The following is a 24,867-nucleotide window of genomic DNA, read 5'->3' on the forward strand; positions in this document are numbered from 1 at the left end:
AAAAGATTTATTTGAACAAATGTGTCAGTCTTCCTTCCACCAGAGGCAAAAACAAGAAAACAGGAACAGGAATGGAATTCTGGTCACCTCTGCATATTGTCTTTGAGCTCAATGGAAATTTGCACAAGCTGGTAGCTTGTAAGATAAAAATTAGGGAAAGGTACTTTGAAAATCGAAGCCGAAATGAAAGCTGAGTGATTGCGGACTATCAGGTCCTTGGGGCCATTCATAACGAAGCCTCTGCAGTATTTCTGTATCAATATAAAAACAATGTGGAGGCGTAGTTGACTAAACAAAACACAGATAAGAGTCGTCATTTATTTGGGAAAAGATCTCATTAATAAAACTATTAAAAAAACTTCTGTATGTTGTCTTTTGATTTAAAAAATAAAAATGTACAAACATTTCCAGATTTGAAGTTCTATAAATAATAAAACAATTGTTCAGCTATAGCAGGTTTTGCTTTATCAATAGTAATAATATGTATAAAGAAAGTCAAACCTACAAATTGTCTGGAACCCAATATCTCAAATATCTTTTATTCACTGTAGAAATTAAGTGTGTTTGTACTCTGCTGCATAATACCGTTAGTCATGGCTCTCAACCGGTCTGTCTGTCTGGTGTTGAATCTAGGCACCCTATACAATATTATAAAACAAGACAGAAGGAGAGAAATAACACAGGAAGGTCATTTTTCACTTAAAGCTGAGATCATAACATACTTGAAAAGCATGTAGTCCTTTGCCTCAGAGTGGAGGTGTGTGGACTGCATATGTGATTTGATGCTTGCAAATTATGTGTGGATCTAGCGAAAGGCCATGCAATGCTAACATTTAAATGAATTTAGATTGCTTTATTTTCCTTTATTTGTTCAATCTTGATGCATGCTTGGTTGGTTTCATTTGAAGAGGCGGAGCAGATGCTGAACTGTAACCAAAGCCTCCACAACGGTACGTTGACTTCATAAATTTTAAAAGCACTCTGTGTAGTTAAAAAAAAAGTGTCTATTATAAAAGGGACTAGCAGAGGTAAATGACCATCGCCTCTGGCACTGGGTACAGTCATGCTCCCCCACAGTCAGGGACCAGGTTGTCACCACTGAGTCACAGCTCAGGGAGACATATTAAGTGAAGCAGAGGGTAAAATATGTACAGTGTGTGGGTCGTTTGTGGCAGACGGACCACATTCGATAGGAAGCATTTGAAGCGCTTCTGTTCCTGACGCCGAGGGGGAAAAAAAAGGGGAACAAACTGCAGTTTACGTTGACTTAACACTTTTGCCAGTTCCTTCCAATCCGCGACAGACGCTGCACATACTGTACAGCTCCCTGCAACTAGAAAGACACTTCGGTAGAATCTTCGGTACTGGGAATGCAGCTATTGGTCTCAGTTATCAAGAGAGGGGAAAGAACAAATTGCATGAGAACAAATGTAAAACAAGTCAGACAGGAATATGTTACTGCAGAGCTCTCATAGCCATCTTGGGTACATACGCAGATAACATAACATAACAAACCCTTTTGTCCTCTCTGATTGCTTCCAACGGATCTCTTTAGAGAAAAGGGTCTGTATCCCAAATGCCTGTATTTAAAGGTAACATACAAGACTGATTAACCGAATAGTGCCTCATGAGCACTAGCGAAAAGTGAAATGTCTCCCAAGTCAGATGTAAATACTGCGGCTTTGTGGGACGTCCCTGGGGGTTCAATCACAATGATGTTTAATGTTTTTACCTTTACTTTCTCATCTACCCAAAGTCGGGTAAGTCGAGTTTTTATCATGAAAATGCCCCAATACATAAACTGGAGTAAGGAAACACATTAAAACAGTTTTGAAGTTCAAATATGGACGCGCCGCTTTGTACGTGTTTGAAATGTCTTTTACTCTCAAGTGTTTGCGTTGCATCCATAAACTCGTGAAGGTAGAACGGATATAGGACACAAACACAAGGAGACATGTGTAAAACAGAGCTGCTTACTGTGTTTCAGCTCTAAACGATGTCTTGGAGATAATCGAGTGCTGCTTGTCTGTCTGCATGACTTATATCAGCAAGCTTCATTAGCGACATCACCACGGACAGATGTGCCCGAGTCGTTACATCTAAGTGACACTTCAACCACCCGCAGTCAGTGTGCGAGAGCGTTAAGAGGTTACGTTGCGTCTAAGCATGTTTAATTAAACCTCTGGTATGTGTGTGTGTATTAGAGTGGGGAAGTGTGTCTTGTGCTTTCTTTGAGTTACTGCCAAATACTGGGCAGTGGTTGGTTTGGGATTAGGTGCTTATAATGAATCACTTCATGCCACACATTATCAGAAATGATACAATGCAAACAAATGGAAAGCAGGGATCTATAATATGCTATTAAACCAACTTATAATTACAGTCTTAGTGTTCTTTGTGGGTTTGATCGTGTGCCTCTGAATGATTTCAGCAGTATTGTATTCTGACGCCACAGTTGCAAGTTATTCGTTTTTTGTTAACACCTCATATTTACATAACACTAACATTTAAAGTGAAATAAAATGTTTCTTGAGGCTCCACACCTACAAATACACTAACTGAATACGCATGACAGGAAGCTGCGAAGTTAACGGACAAGGCATATATTCAAATAAATGTGATTTACTCAATAACAACACAGTGGCTATGTAAAAAGTTCAATTATAAAACCGCTATAACTTTGTGTTTAGGCCAGCAGAGAAGGCTTAGCACATGACGTCCTCAATAAACCCTTCTCAGTGTCGTGCTGTTTGTACTCTCCTTATCAATCACATATTACTGCGGGCACCCGCAGAGGAGAAGAGAGCGATGAAAGGCAAATACAGATGAGGTGGATAAAAAGAAGAAGAGTGTGAAGAGGAGAAGAATTATCACTCCTGCCCTCAACGCGGCTGTGTGATGACAGGACACACGTACATGAATCAAACACCTGCTGTCTATTAATGGCTCGCTGAACAAAGTGTTTCTGATAGATCTGCGTTGGAACTAAACACTGATAGTTATCTAAAAGAACCTGTTTGCAGGATGGACATTTTCATATATACATATATAGAAGGGCGAGGGGGGAGGAGGACTCGGGGGTATCTTGGGAGAAGATAGAAGTAGATAGTAGGCACATACTCTGTACCACTAACAACAGAGGCAGTAATCACTCCTGGATACATACTTGGGTGTTGAGATTTGACCACCCACTGAAGCAAGACAGGGGACAAGAGACAACAATGACCTTTCTTATAACAAGAGATATAGTTGGCAGAGAGAGAGAGTGTGTGTGTGTGTGTGTGTGTGTGTGTGTGTGTGTGTGTGTGTGTAATGTGCATGTGGTCTCTTACCATCAGTGAGCCGCCCGGTGCTGACAGAACTTCACAGCTGAGACACAGCAGAGCGATCTGGGACCTGCTTTGACATTTTCAACTTGATTCATTCATTTATGTTTGGCGTCGGTGGGAAAGCGCACGTGGAACCGAGCTGCATGCCCTGCCTGTGCAGCCCACTGAGTTGCAAGGCCTGTGTTTTAAAAACGCATTCGCAACGTACAAAAATCACACTACTGGAGCTGACTGTACAAGCAGCTTTCAACCCTTCCTCTAACAAAGGAAGGGCAGCTCATTTTCATGGTAACAGATGATTTTTTACTTTACAATGTGATGCTGAAACTATACCTAACATTAAAATGTTAAATTGTGTGAGGGGCTAAAGGGCAGAATAGTGGAAGGAGTATATAGTTCCAGCCCATCAGGGGAAGTGACATCAGGTGTGCCAAGAGACACACCTGGACCTCATCTCCTCATCAAGGGGTGGCTACGGACAAGCAGGGACGATGGCAGGGGAGGGACATGATCAGTGTGGGGGCCGTTAGAGCGCCAGGGCGAAGTAAGTCGGTTAGCGACATGGTCTGATTCTGGATTTAGTTTTCTGAACGCGCTGTGGAAATAAGTTTGATTATCTGTCGTTTTTGTATCTGTATGTCGTTTTACTAAAAACTGTTACTACGTACCAATCGCCTCTGCCTGCTTCACTGCCATTTATGTCGGACTCCTGTTATGATTAGAATCAATTTCTTTCCACACAAATGTCCGTTCTTATTGTCTTACTAGCCATTGTTATGTTTAGGCACTCATTACGTTGGGAATGGTAATCCTTCATGAAAGCAGGATGTATTGCAGTTATAACTGTTACATAAGACAGCATTAGTTTTAGCCTGTAGTACCAAATAAATTAATAAGTCTGTAAAAGCATTTCAATGGGACGGGGATGGAATTCAATCATGAGATCCAAGGAAAATAAATAAGCAATACTCTAAAAATACTCAGAATTGCAGAATGCAATTATTAATTGTGAAATACTGCAAAGACTACACAGAGGAAGCCATCCAATCACTCTAGGTAGTCGCTAGCATAACCGTCACTTTGTTTTCATACATTATTCATTGAAGCTATCGCAATTTGGGTGCATTAGGCACAGCTCAATATGTTATGTGCATGTATAATCCTTAAGACGAGAGGACAGCGAGAGCCTCCTGCCTGCTCTGCCACGGACATGCTGTCTTTTTTGTTTGCTGCTCAACAGGGTTTTGATACAAAAAGTGATTGTGGAGATGTGGAGAGAAGAGTCATAAATCTATGTCCCCTGGGTCAACATCAAAGAGACATATACAACCACAAGCTATTATAATATAAAGCTCAGTTCCTCTCTATGCTCCCCCCGTATCCAGAAGGATCCATAAAAATAACGAAGGCAAGCTTTCACTATTCTAGCTGCCGAAGGCTGCCGAGCTTCTCCTGTGTTTGCTGGAAAGACTGGCAATGACAAATAAACTACAGTATTTCAACAGAGGAAGAAAATACAAAAAAATTGAGTGAGAACGTAACATATTTCACACCTGTACAAATATGAAGAACCAATGTTCTTGTTGGTCAAAATGTGTTTCCCATTGCTCTACAGACATTAGTAACGCACCCTGTGTTCCCATCCCTTTCACTTGGGTGGCTAATTGACGAAGCGGATGGACACGATGTAGCTGAATGTCACCTCGGTACCGCTTCCAATCCCATGAAATGAAAAGACTGATTAGGCAATGCTCTCTCCACCATTAGCCAGTTACCGTAATCATCAGCTGGGCGTTAACAGCGTGCAGAGCACAGTCCACCGGCAACACGCGTGTGGCTCTGAGACACATTTAAGTGGGGAAAACGCTAATAACAGCTTTGAGCTTTACATAATGGTGTGAGTGGGTCATCTGACTGGACTCCAAACAATTAACCACAACAGTTTGTGACACAAAGAGCGATGCGGGAGGAACAACGAGAGACCAGAGATGCACTAACACACCTTGTGCCCAGGAGAGGAGCTGTGTGCTGTTTGGAGGTTCTTGGTTTTGAAAAATCCCACATGAGTTTGATACGCAAACGATACATTGCCGATTTCGTCGAGTCGCCGGTGTTGCCTCTGGTGGCAGCACTAGCAGTCACAAACGCTAACACGCTAACGTGCCGGCCAGTTGCGAGCGAGTTGGCCAACGGAAAAAATATACCGTGATATCGTCAGAATCGTACAAAATACGATATTTTAGCCATACCTCCCAAGCCCTTCAAGCAATCCTCACTTACATAAAATATAAAATCATCCTACCATGGGTGTTTCCAGTTGAAAACAAATGACTTCCATTTATTGTAACAACAATACTACCTTTATGCTAACAGTTATCATTTAGTAGGCTATTAATAAATGGCAATCTGGATGAATCTTTGGCTATTATTGGCAAGAGGTATTTACTTGAGGTTACGAATTTAAAAGGCTTTTAATCCTAATTTCACCTATTTCCAAGTTATTCAAAACACTAAACTTTCTCAATAATAAGAATAAAACCTTTTCCTCTCTCTGAAAGACAAAGCAGCAAAAGCAAGGAAATCAGACAGCCGGAAGATCAAGAACAGTGAGTCCAAACAAAGCAAGAAAGGCAAGATAAGAGTTAAACCCTGATAAAACCGTACAGTAAACTATAAAACCAATATATATGATAAAAATAAACTAAGGTATATTATCAATTAAGTTAAATACTGTATACTGTACCTGTTGACATGACAAATTCAGTAGGATGGAACCTTAACCTCCATCGTTTCAACATCGCTCATCTGTTAAATGTTGTTTTCAATAATTTTACCTTTTTAAAATAAAATTAAGAAAACCCTAACCCTATCAAATGTAAATCAGCTGCCATTTATCAGTATGCATCTATTTCTACAATTCAAACAGAACCTATTTACTTGTATGCGCAGTGGAATGGCTCTGCTAAAGCATGTGAAAATAATTTTGAGTTGCAGGGCAAAATAAAACAGAATTCTGAAGACGGAATAAGCATTTAGAAATGTTTATCCCTCATAACTGACATCAGTGAGTGAGCTCCTAAAGTTGTCTGTTCACCCTTTTTTATTCCCGAGAACTCCAGCTCAGTAATCGTTTACTTCCTTCTTCATCTTGCCAAACTGAAGTGAGTGAAAGCGTCAGTCAGAGGAGATCTTCAATAACTTTCGGGAAGTCCAAGTGCAGCATCTACTCGTCCCGATTGAATTGTGATGTGTTTGCCGGCTATCTTTAACCGGAGGGTACTCCCGCGGCCCTTGTACGAAACTGAGCGGAGAAATCGGGGCCCTCCAGTTTTTCCCATTCAACCTGATGTGTCGGTGGCAGAGGGGGCGAGGGAGAAAAAGGCGGAGAGGGGGCGAGCGGGGGGGGGTATTTTCATAATCTGAGGTTTTTTAATTACTGTGCACGTTTGTGGTGAGGGAGATCTTCTGGCCATTGGATCACATAATTTTTGCCGACGTTGAAACAGGCGCAGTCAACTTCAACTTCATACACACCTTTTTCAAGCAGTTGTACACTGTAACTAAGAACATTTACTTCAGTTCTGAACTGAAGTTCTATTTGGGATACTTGTACTATACTTTGGCATTTTCTGCTAATTATTTGTTCTAGTTTTGTTCTCGTCCACCATAATCCAGAGGCAAATATTGTACTTTATACTTCATCAACATTCAACATCCATTTTCTATTGATAAATATTTACTTTTCAATTGATATTTATGATGAGCAAATGCGTTATGATGTAGCCTATCATAAGCATTATGATACGACAGCTGTGTATAATTTCAAATAAATTCATTTTCCCCATATTTTCTATCATATTAGCGACACACATACATGCATTCAAAACTAGGATGCGGGGGTATGATTATCCTGAAATTAACTTTTGAAATAATTATTTCATGACTAATACGCGTACGCGATCAAGTGCCCCCAAATTAAACAAGCACGCAAACAGGCATTAATGCAGACTTGGAAATGTGATAAATAGAGGATGAAGATGAAGGTGGGTTGTCTGCCCATATAATAACAAGCATTTCTAGCTCAATAATGTATTCTGCAGAACGGAGACTGCTGGGGCTGCCAGAGGAGTGCTTGTGCAGTACAGGAGTACGAGTAGGAATACACACTTACTCAAATACAAACATGCAGAAAAGAACACGTCCACACAAAACAAACAGCATGCAAACAATTAATGGATGGTCCTTCGGCTTGATGAACACCAGCTGCAAAAACTAATTTTTGGCTCACAGTATATGCAATATCCAGATTTGATGGCTCAGGTTGCAGGTCGTTGCACTTTCTGTCAACCAATATTTTAAACAATGCCAAAAAAGTTCAGATCAGGGAAAGAGCCGACAGAAAGGGTAAAGAAAATGGAAAAGAGGAGAGCTCCTTTCAGGTCAGCTCTCAGTTGCCAGCAGCCTCCTGCATTAATTAGACAGGGTTGTGTATGTGAGAGATACAAAAGGCCTGAAGAGACCCAGAGAAAGAGAACGTGAGCTCTGCATGTACGGATGTGTGTGCAAGTTTGTATGTGGGAACGCTAATGTGTGTAGTTAAAATTGGACATAATATAAGGACGTAATATGTCAGAATGAGGCCCTCTCCTCTTTGCTTGTCTCTTCTCTGCCAGACAATTGTCATAAATCCAGATAAGGGTTTACATGACAACAGCAATTGACCTTTTGCTTCATTTAGTCCATACTACACCACAGCATACTGAGAGGACCTCACAAGCAAGCAGACAGAAACACAATATTTTGTTGTTGTTGTTGTTGTTATTCACTGTATTTTTTCTTCCTTGATTTCATTCCTGCCAACAAGGCCTTTTGAATATAAAGAAGTGACGGACGGACCGGACCTATAGACAATTGACGGATAAAAAAAATGGGATCGAATTAGAATTACAATGAACAGGACGACTTTAGATTAGCCTGGATTAGGCTTTTTTAGATTACAGGTTAGCTGACGCTTTTATCTAAAGCGATTTACATTGCATTTTTAACCCACGGCTTTTTACATTTTTGTCCGGGGAGCAATTAGGGGTTAGGTGTCCTGCTCAGGGACACTTCAACATGGTACATTGAGCAGCTTTTAATTTAAGAATGTACATATTGGTAAGCCAGTATCTTCCTCACACAAGTGTGTGTGTGTGTGTGTGTGTGTGTGTGTGTGTGTGTGTGCAGGAGGAGAACGAGGGAAAGTATTGATCTGTCATAGGAATGCAGTTTACGATCACAACGGCTGACTCAGGTATGAATATCCACTGGAAATGTACTGAGACAAAGGAGCATACATCTTCCCTACCTCTGCTGGCAGCATAAGGGCCCTATGTGTGTGTTTCTGTACGTGTGTGTCATTGTGTGTGTCAGTATGTGGGTGGGAGAGGGATGTATATGCCGGCAGAGAGCATCTGGCGACAGTTTCTTGCCCAGATTGAAATTAATCAGATGTTATAGCAACTCATTACATTACATATGCTTATCATTGATAATCAAACCCAGTGTGATGGGTTACACATTTACTCGAGCAGGCACGCACACATCAGTGCAGATGTGGATGGGAAGGTGTACAATGCTTGATCATCAAATGACAGAACACAAACAAGACTTTGAAGAAAATTACACATCATTAATCTGAGCCCTCTTTAGCGCTCATAAAAAGGGTGTGTCCATGTTTCTATTGGTGGGCCCAACACTATGAATGCGTTTGTGTGCGCGTGTGTGTGTGTGTACGTGTGTGTATGTGTGTGCGTGTGTGTGTGTCTGTTCGTCCAGTCCCAGACACTTTTGCCATTACCACATTTTCAGTCCAATCGCTGCTTGAATACCTCCCAAAATTCCATCCCCATTCTGCATAGTAATAATATTCAAAACATGCATGCTTCCATCTATCTGCTCTCCCGAAGGATTATCTCTCTCTCCTGGCAACACAAACACAAACACCCACACCTATACACACAAGCACACACTCAATACCGCACTAACACTTACATTTACCTCACAGCAGTAAATAGGATGGTATCGAGGCATTAGTTAGAGTTACGGGGGGACCTGGCCACAGCAGCAAAATGTTACAGGCCCCATAGGCAGATGATACCACTGTCTCCCTATCTGTGTACACACACACACACACACACACACACACACACACACACACAAATAGGCCCATTACCCCTTGCTGCATCACCTCACTAAGCAACGAGCGGAAATGAATGGCAGACCATTAGAGTTTCATTATGGAGAGTTGGCTCCAGTGGAAGGTGGAATAGAGTGAGGGAGGGTCGGCGGGGGGGGGGCATACAGAAAGAGAGTGACGTATTAAAGGAACCAGGTGAGAAGGGTGAACGAGTTGGAAATTGTGTGCGTTGTGAAACAAGAGGGAAAACAGAGCGGTGGACGGGGGGGACATTAAAGGTGGGGGTGTGGTCCGGGGGAAATGAAAGTTGTTGTCCACGTCGTGCTCTTCTTATTGGCAGAGCAACAGTCAATTCAAATGCCTACGGCTGGTTTCATTTGCCTCACCTGTTTACACACAGACACAGAGTGCGCAAACGCAAACCACACGCAAAGACATTTCTCCAAACAATATGCCTCACACACAAAAAATAAAAAAGCGTCAACACACAGAACCGTGCACTGAAAAACCAATGCATATGCACGTGCACACAGAAACACACACTATCTCCTGCTCAAGCGCACTCTCCCGTGTACACACACACGCACGCACACACACATTGAGAAACACTCTTAAACGCAGGCACACGTCCAAGGTTAATAGTAGCTGTCATGGGCAGGGTGAGCCGTAATGGAACACACAAACCCCCCGGGGGAGAAAACAGTCTGTGGATGGACAGAATGTGGGAATGATGATGAGAAGGATGGCGAGGATGAAGGTGGGGGAGAGGTGTCAATGTATGGAAGACCGAGGTGAGGGGGACAACTATTTCCGTGAATCAATTACCCCCGATGCAAATGAGGAGATTATTTATCCTCCATTAGGACTAAATTATTCACGCTCTCCTTTCATTTGTGTGTGTGTGTGTGCGTGTTCATGTGCTTGTTGCAGGGAGGAGATAAACGTGCACAGGAAAACTGCGTAGGCATAATTGAACAAAAGGCTTTTTACTTCTTTCATCAGCCGTGCTTGTTCCTCGTTAGTTAACGCTTTTAAACCAATATGCCACCACCACGCAGACTCCAGACTCTCCATTTTGTTTCACAACTCCAACTCTGCATGCTTTTTATATTATAAAGGCTGACTATTAAATCTGTGGGTGCTTCTAAGGTTAAAACTTATATTGAGGTGAATGGTAAGTTAAACTTAAGAAGGAAAAAGATAAACATTTACAACAAAAAAGGTCTCTCAGTAGAGAGCAGATCTCTTCCGCATGTGTCTCCCTCTCTCGCTTCAAACAAAAGAGCAGAATCACTCAGTTGTCCCTTCAAGCTCCCTTATAGACAAGATGGCCGCAAAGATAAAAATATAAAAAAACAAAAGAAGTTCATTCATCTGATATCGTGCCGAATTGTAATGGACAATAATGCATCTTGTATAGATTTAATCTGCCATTCTGTTGAAAATGAGCTCTAACTCTAATGGGTGTGTGGAGTTTGAGGAATGACACGGCTCATAATGTGGCCTCTATGGCCTCTCTGGTAAGCCCTGCTTTCAGCGGAGCAAATTGCAAGAAATGTCTTTTGGCACTGAGGCAGTCGGTGATCACTACTGGCCTGTTGAAGAGTAAGCAGTCAATAAAAAAAAACGCGAGAGGTGCTTGACTTAACGGTCACGAATGAGCACAAAAAACATTAGGCAGATGTTTCCACTATGCAAGACCAGCACAGGCTCCCGCCCGGCGCATATTAGGAATCAGTTTGAATCAATAGTGTGTCTACAAATAGGCTGTAACAAAGTAACGCCTTGGCAGATGTTCGAGTTATGTATAGGCAAGAACTCATGTCGAACTTATATCAAAGCTATGGCCGTGTGGCTCCGTGTGTCTACAGATGTTCCATAGGAGTGGAACGTGATACAGCAGTTTAATACAGGCTACAAAGAAGAGGGATTGGTGCGTTTGTGTTGGATTTAACAAAATTCAAAATGGAAAATAAGTGACATCCCTCCAAGGCAAAATCTCAGTCCTGCATATACGGGCTGAGACTGACTGTGGTTAACAGAATAGAACAATACAAGCCCCAAAATGCAACTAGTTTATATTTAGAACTTCCGATTAAGTTGAAGGTATGATCAGTCATTGCGTGCACATGTCTGTTTAGATCAACATCTGTTCAGTAAGTCAGATGTGTCCCTCTGAGGTAATCCGATGCAGCGCACAGCGAGGGCTGTCACTGCCGCACGCTGCTCTCCTAATCCTTTGTACAAACTACAAAACATTCAACCAATGCCAATTTAACTAAAGATCGGTATCATTTCACAGGCCTGCAAGGACGTACAACAAAAAGGGTGATGACACACTATTAAATATATATATATATATATATATATATATATATATATTATTTTCAACTAAAATGAGGTGGGGGGGCACACATACAAAAAAAGAGAGCGAGAAAAAGATCAAAACAGAGATATTGAGGAAGCAGCCGTCCGAGTATAGACTGAATCAAGAATCCCTGTCTTCCAGGCATCACAGGTAGATATTTCACTATATCCTGAATATCAGTTGCTGTTCTTTGATATTCAAAATAAAAAGCATGCCCCTCAATCCCCAAAAAAGCAAATATTGATGCCAGCAACATCCTGGCCAAGCTTTATTCGATCCTATTTTATGACAAAAATATCCTGATTGTGACAGTACAGTCATCTTTTTGTAAATATGCTTACTCTAATCTGTCAGTGCACACGCACACTCACGGATATAGAGGCTAAACGTATACGATATGCAGGTGGAGTCTGTGAGTAGAGTTAAATAAAATCATTTAACTCCTTCTGGATATTGGCCTGAGATACTGACATACTGCCCGACTCAAATTTCTTTGTTAGCTCGTCATTGCATGCTAACTTCTCTGCAATTAAAATGTAGCAGTCTTGACTTCCCATCAGCTGTTTTCCTCATCGCATTATTTGCTGCTCTTACTTCAGTGTAAAGAAAACTAAGAGCAGCAGAATTGCCCAGCGTCCAAAAAGTAACAGACTGGAAAACTTTGTGAAAAGTCAATTGAGAATCGGAGACACACATGAATCTGATGGTTAAGTACAATGCATCGAATGGGCTAGCAAACAGATACACTGTCCCAGACACACAGACAAGCGCGAGCACACAAACACAGTAAGTAAACAGACTTAATGGGGAGCCAGGGACCTGATCTAAACTGAGGGTGAACTGAGGAAGCATTTGCTTGTGCAGCAGGAGAGCTGTTAGCCTGCGCACATCCCTGTAGCTCACCACGCTCCGCCAAGTCACAGTGGAAATGCATTCCTCCCTCTCCTGCATCGTACAACTGGTCAACTTTACAGGCCACCGCGGCCCAGTGAGGGGACCGCGAAAATGTTAACTCGGTCCATTAAACGGAGACGCTATCTACAGGGTGCTACTTAACAATAGCTGTAGCAAGGAAATACTCTCTGCAGAGGTATTTCCGAGGCCGATAGTTTGGAGAGTAGTTGAGGGGAATATACACAAGTCTGAAGTCTGAAGAAGAGTTAAACTGCTTTTAAAACAGCGTGAATTATAATGTGCGCACGCTGTCCTTTGGTAAACCAAGCTGGATACTGAGCTTACATTTCCTCAATCTAAAGGAACCGAACTAAACTCTAAAGAGATGTAAGGAAACACTACAATGGAGTATTTTAGGTGTAAACATGACACTCATTGGGAACGTTCTCTCAAGCTGTGGAAATACAGGTCTTTGCTTCTAGAGATCACTTCTGCTTGTGGCAATAGAAAACGCTTTGTGTGGTAACATTAGTCTAAACAAGGTTTTCAAGGTGGAATTTAATGCCAGGGCAAAGCCACGCACACAGATTATTATGCGGCCACTTAGCGAAGCAGCGGAAGTCTAACAGACGCAGCTCTTTTTCCACACGATTGCTCAGCCTTTCAGGGAGGCTGGAAAGGCTTCCACCGCTTTGCTCTTTTGCAAACGGTCTGCTTGAAGACGCACGGCTACCCAGCAAAAGCGCGGTATTCACTCGATGAGAGGTTTCCAAAGCACACGGGAAAGATTTCATTTCACGCTTTTTTTCACATGCTGGAGGTGAGCACAATGAGCGGACCAGGCCGGGGAATCCAAGAGCACCTCACGAGCTTGGCCCCATTGGGAGTCGTATGCAATTTTTTTCGGGGGCCTGTATGGGGCCGCTGGTATCCATTGTTTCAGTTTTGAGATTTTGCTCAGTAGTTTTGCTTGCATTCAGCGTATGATAACGTAAGGGACAGAATTTCGGATGTACAGAGATATGAACTTTGACAATGTAAAAATATGATGAAATAATATAGTTTAAGCTGACCCTTGGGGTAGCCCAGGCGTGACAACCTATAAGGCCTATACATGTCTACTATGGTAGAATAAAAAAAAAAAACTCCACTGGTTTCCTTCTAGACCTTTAGACCACTAACCTCCATCACACCGGCTCTTTCGGCCCTGTCCGTCTCCTGCTTCTCTCTCTCATCTGACTCTCCTAAAGAATCCCCTTATATCCATCTGGTCAATGAATTGGATGATATACCGGTTACAAAAGCATTATGAGGGACACTATACGACATTTTATTTTCACTAGCATTAGCTGATTATAAACCACAGCCTATTTTATAGGGCATGAAAATGATGTTTTCTAAACACTAAAGAGATATTATTAGAAAGAATACAGAGATGTTAAGAGTTATTTATTGTATTTCGAATTTGTTCACACTGGTGAAAGCTTTTAACAAAATTGCTAACGTTAGCTAGCTAGCTTAGCGTAGCCTACTACAATGTTCTCTTTCATTTCCCTCAAGTGAAGCAAAACAAGTCATTAACAACTACAGAAAGCCACATTGTGTAACTACCTGTACTTACAAGTCACTTACACCGTGCATAATTTACTTACTAACATTAGTTACTTACCAACGTTAGTTGAATTCCTTGTTGGCTAACGTTGTTGATCAGGCTGTCGGAGACGAGAGACGTTACTCGGCAGATTGAGAAAGTCCTAGTGCCGGGAGACTTCGCGTTAACTATGATCAGAATCGGCTTTATTGGCCATGCATGTTTGCACAGCACATACATGGAATTTGTCTACATTAGACAATTACACATTGCTCTTCAGTCATACATAAATATACAAATGAACAACAGACATATATAAAAAAATATATAAAAACACATGGAGACAACCAAATAGAACACAAATCTAAGCATAAACATGTATTAATATGTACAATCTAAATATGTAGTGCAAGTGTAGGCTATTGGATTGCAATTTGAAGAGACAGAAAACATACAAACCAGAACCCACGCACATATGTAGCATGTTGGAGTCACATGGACGTGTTTATTTTAATCACATTACCTATATAATTTCTTTATTAAAGCCAATCGTGCGGAAATGATTAATTAAAAGAACATTTTACAATATACTGCAAATAATGGTGTCAGAGCCATTCTGGGGGGAAATCACAAACCACCCTGGGCTTTCCTTTCTCTCGGTTTTTTTTTTCCCGTGACCTCATTTGTTGATTCGCATCTTAATTTCGTCTTTCCTCCACTTCAATATTTTATGAAGAGAACTATTGGTAGCCTCCATTGCTAGGTCCTTTTCTCCCCTCCCAAATACTCCCATAACCCTACATAACCCTGCAGCTTGACAGAGAGAGCAGGAAATCCTCCCTGTGCTTACTTTGAGCCCACAGACTTTCACCCTCCTCTAAACCAGCTCAGACAGAAGTCTTTATTACAGCAGAGACGAGTGGGCTCAGAAAAGAGGAAAAGAATGAACAAAGAGGTGGAGATGACACCTCTTTGACCTCAGCTGATACAGTTACGGGTTTTAAGAACCTGTTTTGTGTCAATTAACAAGATACAAAGCTGATAGCCAAGTCTAATACCTAGTAAAATAAAACTGTTGCTATATTTTTTATGTGATCACCTCATAAGGAGCATTTTCACAATAGTGCATATGGAGGCTTTGTGTTTTCATTTTTATTGCACATCTGAGGCAGCTTGGAGTTTCAGTAAATCATTGCAAAGTGACTGCGATAAGGCGTGAGGAGACATAAGTGGAGTGTCAGCTGTGATAAAGCGGCATTTTTTGCTTTCGTTTTCACACTTCATCTCATATCCGGCAACCCTCGTCAACACTGGCCACTCTTAAGACCAGAGCCACGGGGTAAACAGTAGTGTTCCATCCATCCATCCATCCATTGTCAAACCGCTTATCCTGCACACAGGGTTGCGGGGGGGCTGGAGTCCATCCCAGCCAACTTCGGGCGATAGACAGGGTACATCCTGGATTGGTCGCCAGCCAATCGCAGGGCTACACAGAGACATACAACCATTCACACTCACATTCACACAACTACGGGCAATTTAAAGTCCCCAATCAACCTGATCCCCAGAGCATGTCTTTGGACTGTGGGAGGAAGCCGGAGAACCCGGAGAGAACCCACGCAGACACGGGGAGAACATGCAGACTCCACACAGAAAGGCCACTGGGCGGAATCGAACCCAGGACCTTCTTGCTGTGAGGCGACAGTGCTAACCACCACGCCACCGCGCCGCCTACAGTAGTGTTCTACAAAATTAATTTACTTGAAGGTGTATTGAATATTTACTTATTCCGTCTGCAACTCTTGGACGTCCTTCTCAGAAACTGGAAATAGAGGGAAGGAAAAGCAGTGCAGACAGGAATTATTTCATGTCCAAAATTGTGTGTGCAAAAAAGTAGCAATGTGTCGACGTCATCATAAAGTTCATGTCCAGAGGACCGCTGTCCCCTATTTGTCCCCTTCATGCGATCAAATAAATGTTACATGCCTTAAAGTTACTTAACAGGATTACTCTAAATAAACCACGTAGTTAGTTAGAGAGCTAAAACTCGCATTCCCTCTATATGCCCTCGGGGGGGGGGGGGGACTCCTGTGGTCGTTTACGTGAAAATTGCACTACTTTCCAGTGAATTTGATACCATATTAAGTTCAAAACTTCTTCAATACAGCATGATGTGCATTTAGTATATCATGGTCCCATATAGAGTAAAAAGGGGTGGGGCTGCCTTATGATTGACAGAACGCTCAGGGTTTAGTCTGTGTTTTTATCTCAGAACTTTAGCTCTTCCATTCATCAATGTTGATGTAGTATTTTTGTCAACTAAAATGTTCTTATTAAGCGGCTTTTTGTAGCTAGGCCCTTGAAATCCAAAACGCCAGAAACACTTAGGATATCAATCTACAAACCAATGATTGATGTCCCGTTGACAACGTCCACCACTTACACACTCTTCAGGCTACGGAGAGCTTGTCATTTAAGCAGAAAACAGAGTGTCATGCATATTTGTACTTTGCTATCTTTGAAAATGCATTCATTATTGTATCACTATCTCAGGAGAAGCAACAAAGGAAAGAAAATCGTATTACATTGGCAGATATTCAATGTTTATTCTTTAGAGAGCACAATCAGGGTTTCCCCCATGCAACTGTTTAGCTTCAGCCTCCTGATCCTGCATCTTGTCACATGATCAATCAAAGTTAAGATAGTTAAGATAGCGGTGGAGGTGGCCTTGGTTTCAGGGAAACTAGTCCCTGCAGACAATCATGACAAACTGATCGGCCATTGTTGAGCCACGTGTATTTCATTAACATTAAACTTATTCGACCCTATTTGTGTTAAATTTTTATTCACTAGACCAGGGGTCGGCCAACCGCGGCTCTGGATCCACATGCAGCTCTTTTTTGCCTTTGTTGTGGCTCTCTGAGGGCTTGGGCAAAAAAACAACATCGAAACAAATAACGGTTAAGGAATTGGCATTGAAATGTGCTTTATTTTTACATAAATATAAAATGGCCTATTTTTTGTGTTTACTCTTTTCAAGATATTATGGTTCAGCGGTTACATTCATTTCAGTGAGTTAATTCATTTTCTAAAAATAACGCCTGTATAAAGCCTGTATAGCTGTGTGTTTAATTGACATGCACAACGTGTACATAACTGTGTTTATTCTTTTTCTGTAGTTTCATAAAAGCACAAACTGTAGTTTTTATATAAATAATATAACGATAGGAAACACTTTAGAAGCTGGCATATCAAATAGCTGTTGTGGCTCCAGACAGATTTTGGAAAAAGGGGAAAAATGTCTCTAAGTAAGGGTTCCCGACTCTTGTTTTGCACTTCCCACAACTGCTGGTGCGAATTGCTTGATTTCCTCACATCCAATCATCCCATTTAATACATACGAACATATTCCGTTGCAAGTAATCAAGCACAATATCCTGGTTTTCCGAAGAAAAAGTCAACCGAAAATCAAAAGGGGATGTCAGCAATCCTTCCGTTAAATCTTCTTCTTGTGAGGAAGACCAGCTAGTGCTGAGGAGAGGTTGGTGATGGAGAAAGGAGAAGCAATAAAGTGAGAGGTGAGCAAGCTCATGTAACCACTGCTGGCATCATCTTTTGTACCTCCTCTCTCAGGCTGGATTCCTCGGCACGGATGTGATCAGTAGAGAGATAAATGGTATTCTCAGTGGGCAGTCGCACACATTGCACGCTCATGAATAAGCACACGCACGCGCACGCATGATGTCATGCATACACACAAACAGACTTCCACTTTAGTAATAATCCTGAATGCATATGAAAGGGCACGCGAGCAGTAGTATGGAAAATAGGTATGAGGGTCGAGAGGAGGGGACTGGAAATAAAGAGGGGGGGGGGGGGGGAAGGAGCCGGGCTTTATTTAATCTCAGCAGAAGTGTCGATAGAGCAGAGAGTTCAGCAAGCTGGATCGGTGGTTGAGCCTTGAGTTTTACTTGAACTGTTCAGCAGAACAGCATGTGTGTGTGTGTGTGTGTGTGTGTGTGTGATTTGTATGCATGAGAGAAATTGAACAAAGAACCAAGAAAAGGCTGCTGCTGGAAGAAACGTCTTTAATCAAGTCACAACAAAGGAGTTGTGTAATTTTCTCCGGAGGGCAGTGAGAACACTGGCTCCCTCTGAGAGACAATAGTCAACTTATGTAATGAAACAACATTGAACTGATTTGAGACATTTTCTCCATCACTTGACAGACTTTTTTTCTCTGTTATATATTGTATCTAACACAGCAATGATTGTGTTGAACAGTAGATTGACAAAATGTAACAAATGTTTGACGCAATATTTAATGTTTCACCAATTTTCAAAATGAAAATAAGATATTGTAATGATTTAAAAATGTGGAAGTCACAGTTTTTATAAAAATGTAATAATACAGGCATCTTTAATTGATAACCAACTACAATCTAGTAATTTTAGGCCAATAAATTATTGGATCAACCCACACATATTTTGGATAGTGAAACATAATAGTAGTATTACATCTTAATGACGAAGCAACTTCTCTTCATAACGCTATGACATAATGTGTTATTACACAACCTGTTATTGAGTCCCATTGAGTCCAGAGAACTATTTTGTTAATATCTAAAAAAAACAATGGCATTATAACAGCAATGCCAATATTCATATTTACAGCGACAATGAAACCGTCTCACAACAACAGACAAAGGGATCTGGTGTGCACTAAAGTACGGACCAGTGTTCCAGAAAAGCAATGATGTAATCTTAGGTGAAACTTTTTTGGAACATACTATGATTAGGACTCTCAGTAAAGTACAATCAATCAACCTTTGTGATTAGGACACATCACTGACTATTGTAATTATTCACAGTAATTAATACTTTAGAGCTCAATTATCAACTGAAACGAAAAGTCAATGGTGGCAAACATAATGGATGCCTTAAAGTGAGGCAGAGCTCAATAATTTCCCATCCCTGCAGCTCCGATGCATCTACTATTAATCCGACCTCCATTTGTGTTGCTGACAGTTCAGCTGTGCACAAACCGCCCTTCCATTCTGCAGTTGGACCGCAGTGAAAGGGTTGCTGTGGTGGTGAACGTTTATCTCCTGAGTGTTGGTCTTTCTAATTGTGCAGAGTCCGTCCGTGTGTGCAACAGAATGGCGCGCACAGCACATGAGCAGCGGCCTCGCAGGGCAAATATGCCTTTTAAATTACACCCTGATAATTTTCTATTGAAAAGCAGATCTGTCATTTAGTCAAATGTTTTACATTTTTGTGAACATCTCAATATAAAGACAGTAGATATCTGTAAATTACTGTAATCTCGCTAAGCCTAAATAACAACTTGCGGTTCATATTATTTGCATTAAGTATCTATTTAGAGCTAATGGGAGCATTTGCAGTACATTGGAAAATAATTGTAATTTTTCATTGAATTAAATAAACGGAATTGGCAGCACAATATGCACACACACAGTTTTCCCCATGAAGACTGAACACAAATCATTCGTATTCAATGACCAGATGAATATTCTTGCCTTTATAAAACACACACAGTGTTAGGATGGTAGTCATGATTAAATTCATCACGAATCTTCAAATAATAAAAATGTAAATCCAAATACATTAGATTTTAAATTTAGAAATTCTTATTAATTACAATGGACTGACAGATCGCTGGCCCTTGCTTCTCCTGTTCTGTCCAATCACTGTCCATTTAATCATCTCTTGCAACCAATCAAATTGTCATTTAATCTTAAAAGGCGTAAAAAGTGTAGTTCAACAGGCAAAACGAATAAGACAATATAAATGGTTCACTGGCCACTTCTTGTATACTAGAATGTGCCTATTTTCAAAGGGTTTGGAGGCTGTCACATGACTAGAACAGTTAAATGAATCTTCATAGGGAGTTATACATGTACAACAGAGGGTTAAACTGTGGGGGTATTTCTTGAGGTATTCCATTGCCAATCCTGATCTAATCTGCAGAACTAAACGTTAGCCCCTGATCTCAATGCCACTTCACGGGATTATAAGGTGAAGCATCACCTGAGTACAGAGTGCACACCATAAATCTTGAAGATTATTCCCTGAAAAGATTTGTGTGAGACCGGAGCAACTTCCAATTCTGAGAGTTTTGAGCAGATCTCGTTCTTTCTTCAGATTTGTGTTTGTTCAATCCATTTGTTTTAGATGTACATTTTTTGTTACCGTACATGAAATAAAAACAGAGCTATTGCATTTGAATTATAACGATATAGAAAACATGTACATGTTGTTGTTGTTTTGTTCAAATATTGTACATATAAAATACATGTTACGTATTTTATTGAATCATTTCAGTTTAATATAATGTTGGATATTCAATAACCAAATGATTCATTTTCCATATATTGGATTGGATTTTAAGAACTTTATGCTAAATCCTTTGCTTTTGCAAAGGGCAACGAGGGACATCATCCTTCCAAAGGAAGAGAAAATAGTCAAAGACTTTCTTGCAGCAGACATTTTGTTTGCGCATGTCGGCCAATGCCTCTCACAGGAGTGCAGACTGACCTTTTCTAAACTCCTCTGCGAATTAGATCTCCTCACAGCACCGGGAGACGGTACGCGTCTGCAGGCCCACGTCTCTGTGTTTGCCTAAATCTAAATATGGGACGAGGTGAGAGGCAGATACGGTGGCAAACAGAAGCGTTGGTGGAAACCTGTCTTGGTGCGGCACCACCCTGTTACCTGTGTGCTTCCTGTTGGTGGAAGCTTGGGGATCAACAATGTGTTGTCGACTTTGTCAAAGGTTGGACACACTGCATTGCAGTGAGGCGAAGTAGATAGTAAGAGATCAGTGCGCCCGACTGTGGAAGATGCACTACACTACATCGGACTACACATTTCCTATAATACGTTTAAAATCATTTTGAACGGACTTTAATCTTGAGGTTTAGTCTGATTTGGTCAAAGTCAGACTAAACCTGCTTGGTCAAAAAGCAAAAGATATTTGAAAACATCACCATGGACTCTGGGAATGTGGGACAACTAACACATTATTTTGTGTGTTATAACTTACAAACAATTGTAACATCTAAGACTTTTCCTGTCTATCACAGCAGTATCATCGCTTTATTTGTTCTTTGGGGGAGAAGGAGAAGATTTACAAAGGAAACCGGAGGGAGGCCAAACCGGGGTGAGATGCTTAGAGAAGGTCTTTAGCCATGGGGGAGACTGGATATTGACTCAACCAGCATTCTCTATTCCTCACTGCAACCTCCTCCTTTCTAGTTCCCAATCTTCTTTGTTCTCCTGCCATCTGTAACTCGCTATCTTTTAAGATCACATCTGCTCACATCTTACTTTTCCCTTCAACATATGAACACAAACACGCATCCACAAAAAACACATCTATGTTTTCATTAGCGAATAATCAATCACCAAAGACATTTTGTATTTTCACTGTTGTGAATAGGCATGTTTTAAAAGCAGGAAGCAGTGGCACAGTGAGAAAAATATGTTATGTGGAGAAGAGATGCTCCAAGATGTGGTATTACAATTGTTTAATATTGCACAATAGCAATAGCGGTAAAAGTCCAATCTCGATGAATACAAAACAGATCCAATACTCAGTGTTTCTCTCGTAATTAACAGGCTCCTAAGAGTCCTATATTGTTTTGTGCTGACTAATACATTAAGTGATTAATACCAAAAAAATGCTTGTGCACCAAAAAATAAATGAAGTTGCATAATAACATCTTTGACAGGATGTCCATTCAGCTGAGAACCTCACTGACAGCCACCAGGGTGGATGAGTCTCCAGCGGTCACGCCTGCCGATGGGCGGAGTGATCTGTTTAACGCAGCCAATGAGCTTCTTTCAGCTTCTAGTAGTGAACCTGAATGTGCTTCTTATTCTAGGCAAAGAGTTTTCAGTGTTATTTGACATAATACCAGGAACGGATTGTGCTCACGTAACATACTTTCATACTTTTTCTTTGTGCAAAATCTGTATTACTCCTGTTAGTTTGAGCTCCCAAAAACACATTTCAGCCTTGCTGTTGTTGTACACAATGAATTACACTTTGAACGTGTCAACAGGGTGCAAAACCACCCGAAAAGGATATATGCTTTGCTCTGGAATGAATCCCCTTTTTTGCAAGGTTTCGTTTGCATTCGGAAATAAATAGTCATTTAAATGAGTCACGCAAGAAAAGAAACTGGTGTGAAAAGCCCTTCGGACAGCAGAGAGAGAGTAGGTTTGAATCGCATGAAAATAATTGACCAAAGTCCAGTGGTTCCCCAGATATAACAGTTATGGAACGTGACTTGTGAATTAGCCTTGTGGTGAAGATGGATTATGGATATCAGCTGCAGTTAACTAATGCAAACCAAATCTTTCTTGCTGGCTCTTTGAATAAAAAGCCAGGGACCTGTGGGAGGACTGTCTGTAAATGTGTCAGTACAGACAGTAAAATATGATCAACAATGAAATATCAGTAGTTGGAGCACTAATCTCATTCCTATGAAATATGTTTGCTATGCTGTATTGCTTTCCATTCCTTGCGAATTGCAGGCTTTCAATAAATTTTACTGAAAAAACACACACATAAAAATGTTCATCAAGACACACAGTCCGTACCCTCCAATCTGATTAAACTTTTAAGATCAGAGATAGCGGAAAAATTGAGAAATCTATACTCTGTGTACTTCTCCATGTTAAATTGAGCAGGGTTAGTAGCAATTGCAAATAAACACTGAACCTTGGAAAAACCACTCGAGACAAAACCATATCGAACCATGTCCTCTTCATTTCAGCATCAGCGTGCATAACAACGGATGTTCTACCTGAACTCCTGCTTTAACTTCCATCACACCATCACGGCCTACAATGTGTCTGCTCAATCATTTAGAAAGACGCACATCTTCACACTAACCGCTATGCCTTCCAGTCAGTGGTGTAATGAGTGCTCGATGTAGACAAACTTCCCAGGTTTACAGAGTGAAAAATGCTACGTTTGGCCTGCTGAAAATCAACAAAACACAGAGGCAGCCTGCCCTGTGGGTGCATGTTAGACTCCAGTCCAATCAAAATTGAAAGAGCATGAATGAAGGAGAAAGATAAATATACAGTAATTAGAGTTTATTAAAATGCACAGTGGTGTAGTGGGATGGGGTTTGTTCACAAAAGAGCAACAGCAGAAGTAGTTGCATTGGGTTTTCAGATGGTTTGGGAAATAATAAGGCACTAGCGAGTTGAGTGCATCACACCTTGAGCTATTTCACAGAAGGCTTGAAGCATGTTTCATAGCTGACTTATGGCTGGTAAATGCACAGAGCGAGGAATGGAGGAATTAGATGCTTTACATCATTACGTCCGCCTGCAGAAAATTCATGAATGTGTGGTACCATCTTCTTCAGCAGGAATAGCTGGAGGGGGATGCCTAATGAATGGGAAATGGCACAGCAATGGTTCTCAAAAATGCAAGTAGTGGGACTTGACCTCAACCTCAACATTAATTGGGGAAGCACATATGTGAACCCTCTACACATTATAGATATGTTTACATTTACATGCATAGATGCATAAGTATAAATTGAGTTTATCTCTACGGGCACTCAAACAGGTACATGCTGGGAATCATTTGCATGAAGACATTAATAAAACAAAGTCTACCTTGAGGCATTTACACACCGGGTGTGTTTTTCAAGCCTCTGTTAAATGAATACTTACACCTAGAATGCAAATATAGCAAAAAATGTAGCATTATTCTTGAGTTTTTGTTGTTTTTCACGTTGTGTGGAAGAGGTTGCATCTGAACTTAAACACCACCGATGTCTTCTGCACCAACGCAGCAAACTGTATTACTTCTTTTAGCCTCGACAAAAGAAGCAGAGATCAGATCCACTCCTCCATAGGCAAATATTTTACATTTTATTGTCATTCAGGTGTTTAATAAAGCCGGATAAAATCATATGGTCAAATAGCAATTCAACATTTTAATAAAACATCCTGTATGGATTTGTTCAAATTCAAAAATTGAAACCTGGAAATTTACTAAGCAGGACATTTTCCAATGTTAAACTCAATTTTGCTCTCCTAGGGGATGAATCAGCTGCACAAAAAAAGACAAATGTGTGTTTCTACTCCTCTATTGTGGGCATTTTTTCACTAGCATCCTCTAAGACGGAACAATGCTGTGAATGCAACGTCTCAAGGGAAAGGCCTCCAACAGCGGTTGCAAAAAAAGGCCAAAGTCCCCCATAGGGAAATCACAAACACACAACGTAGAATCTCCCGTGAACAGAGAACTAGTGCGTTCAAACAAATGCTCGAGCGGAACAGATCAATTCACACAGGACCACACTGCAGGCTACATGAGGGGCATACAAAATTTGATTAACTTGCTCAACTATGTTTACATCTATTTATCTCGGCAAAGCTGCGTTATTCGCACATGAATAATGCTTTGTCCGCGGCTCTCACTCATCGGTTGCCCCTTTTCTGTCAAGTAGGACAG

The sequence above is a fragment of the Gasterosteus aculeatus genome, chromosome 2 (assembly GCF_964276395.1).
Source record: "Gasterosteus aculeatus chromosome 2, fGasAcu3.hap1.1, whole genome shotgun sequence".
NCBI classification, from domain to species: Eukaryota; Metazoa; Chordata; class Actinopteri; order Perciformes; family Gasterosteidae; genus Gasterosteus; species Gasterosteus aculeatus.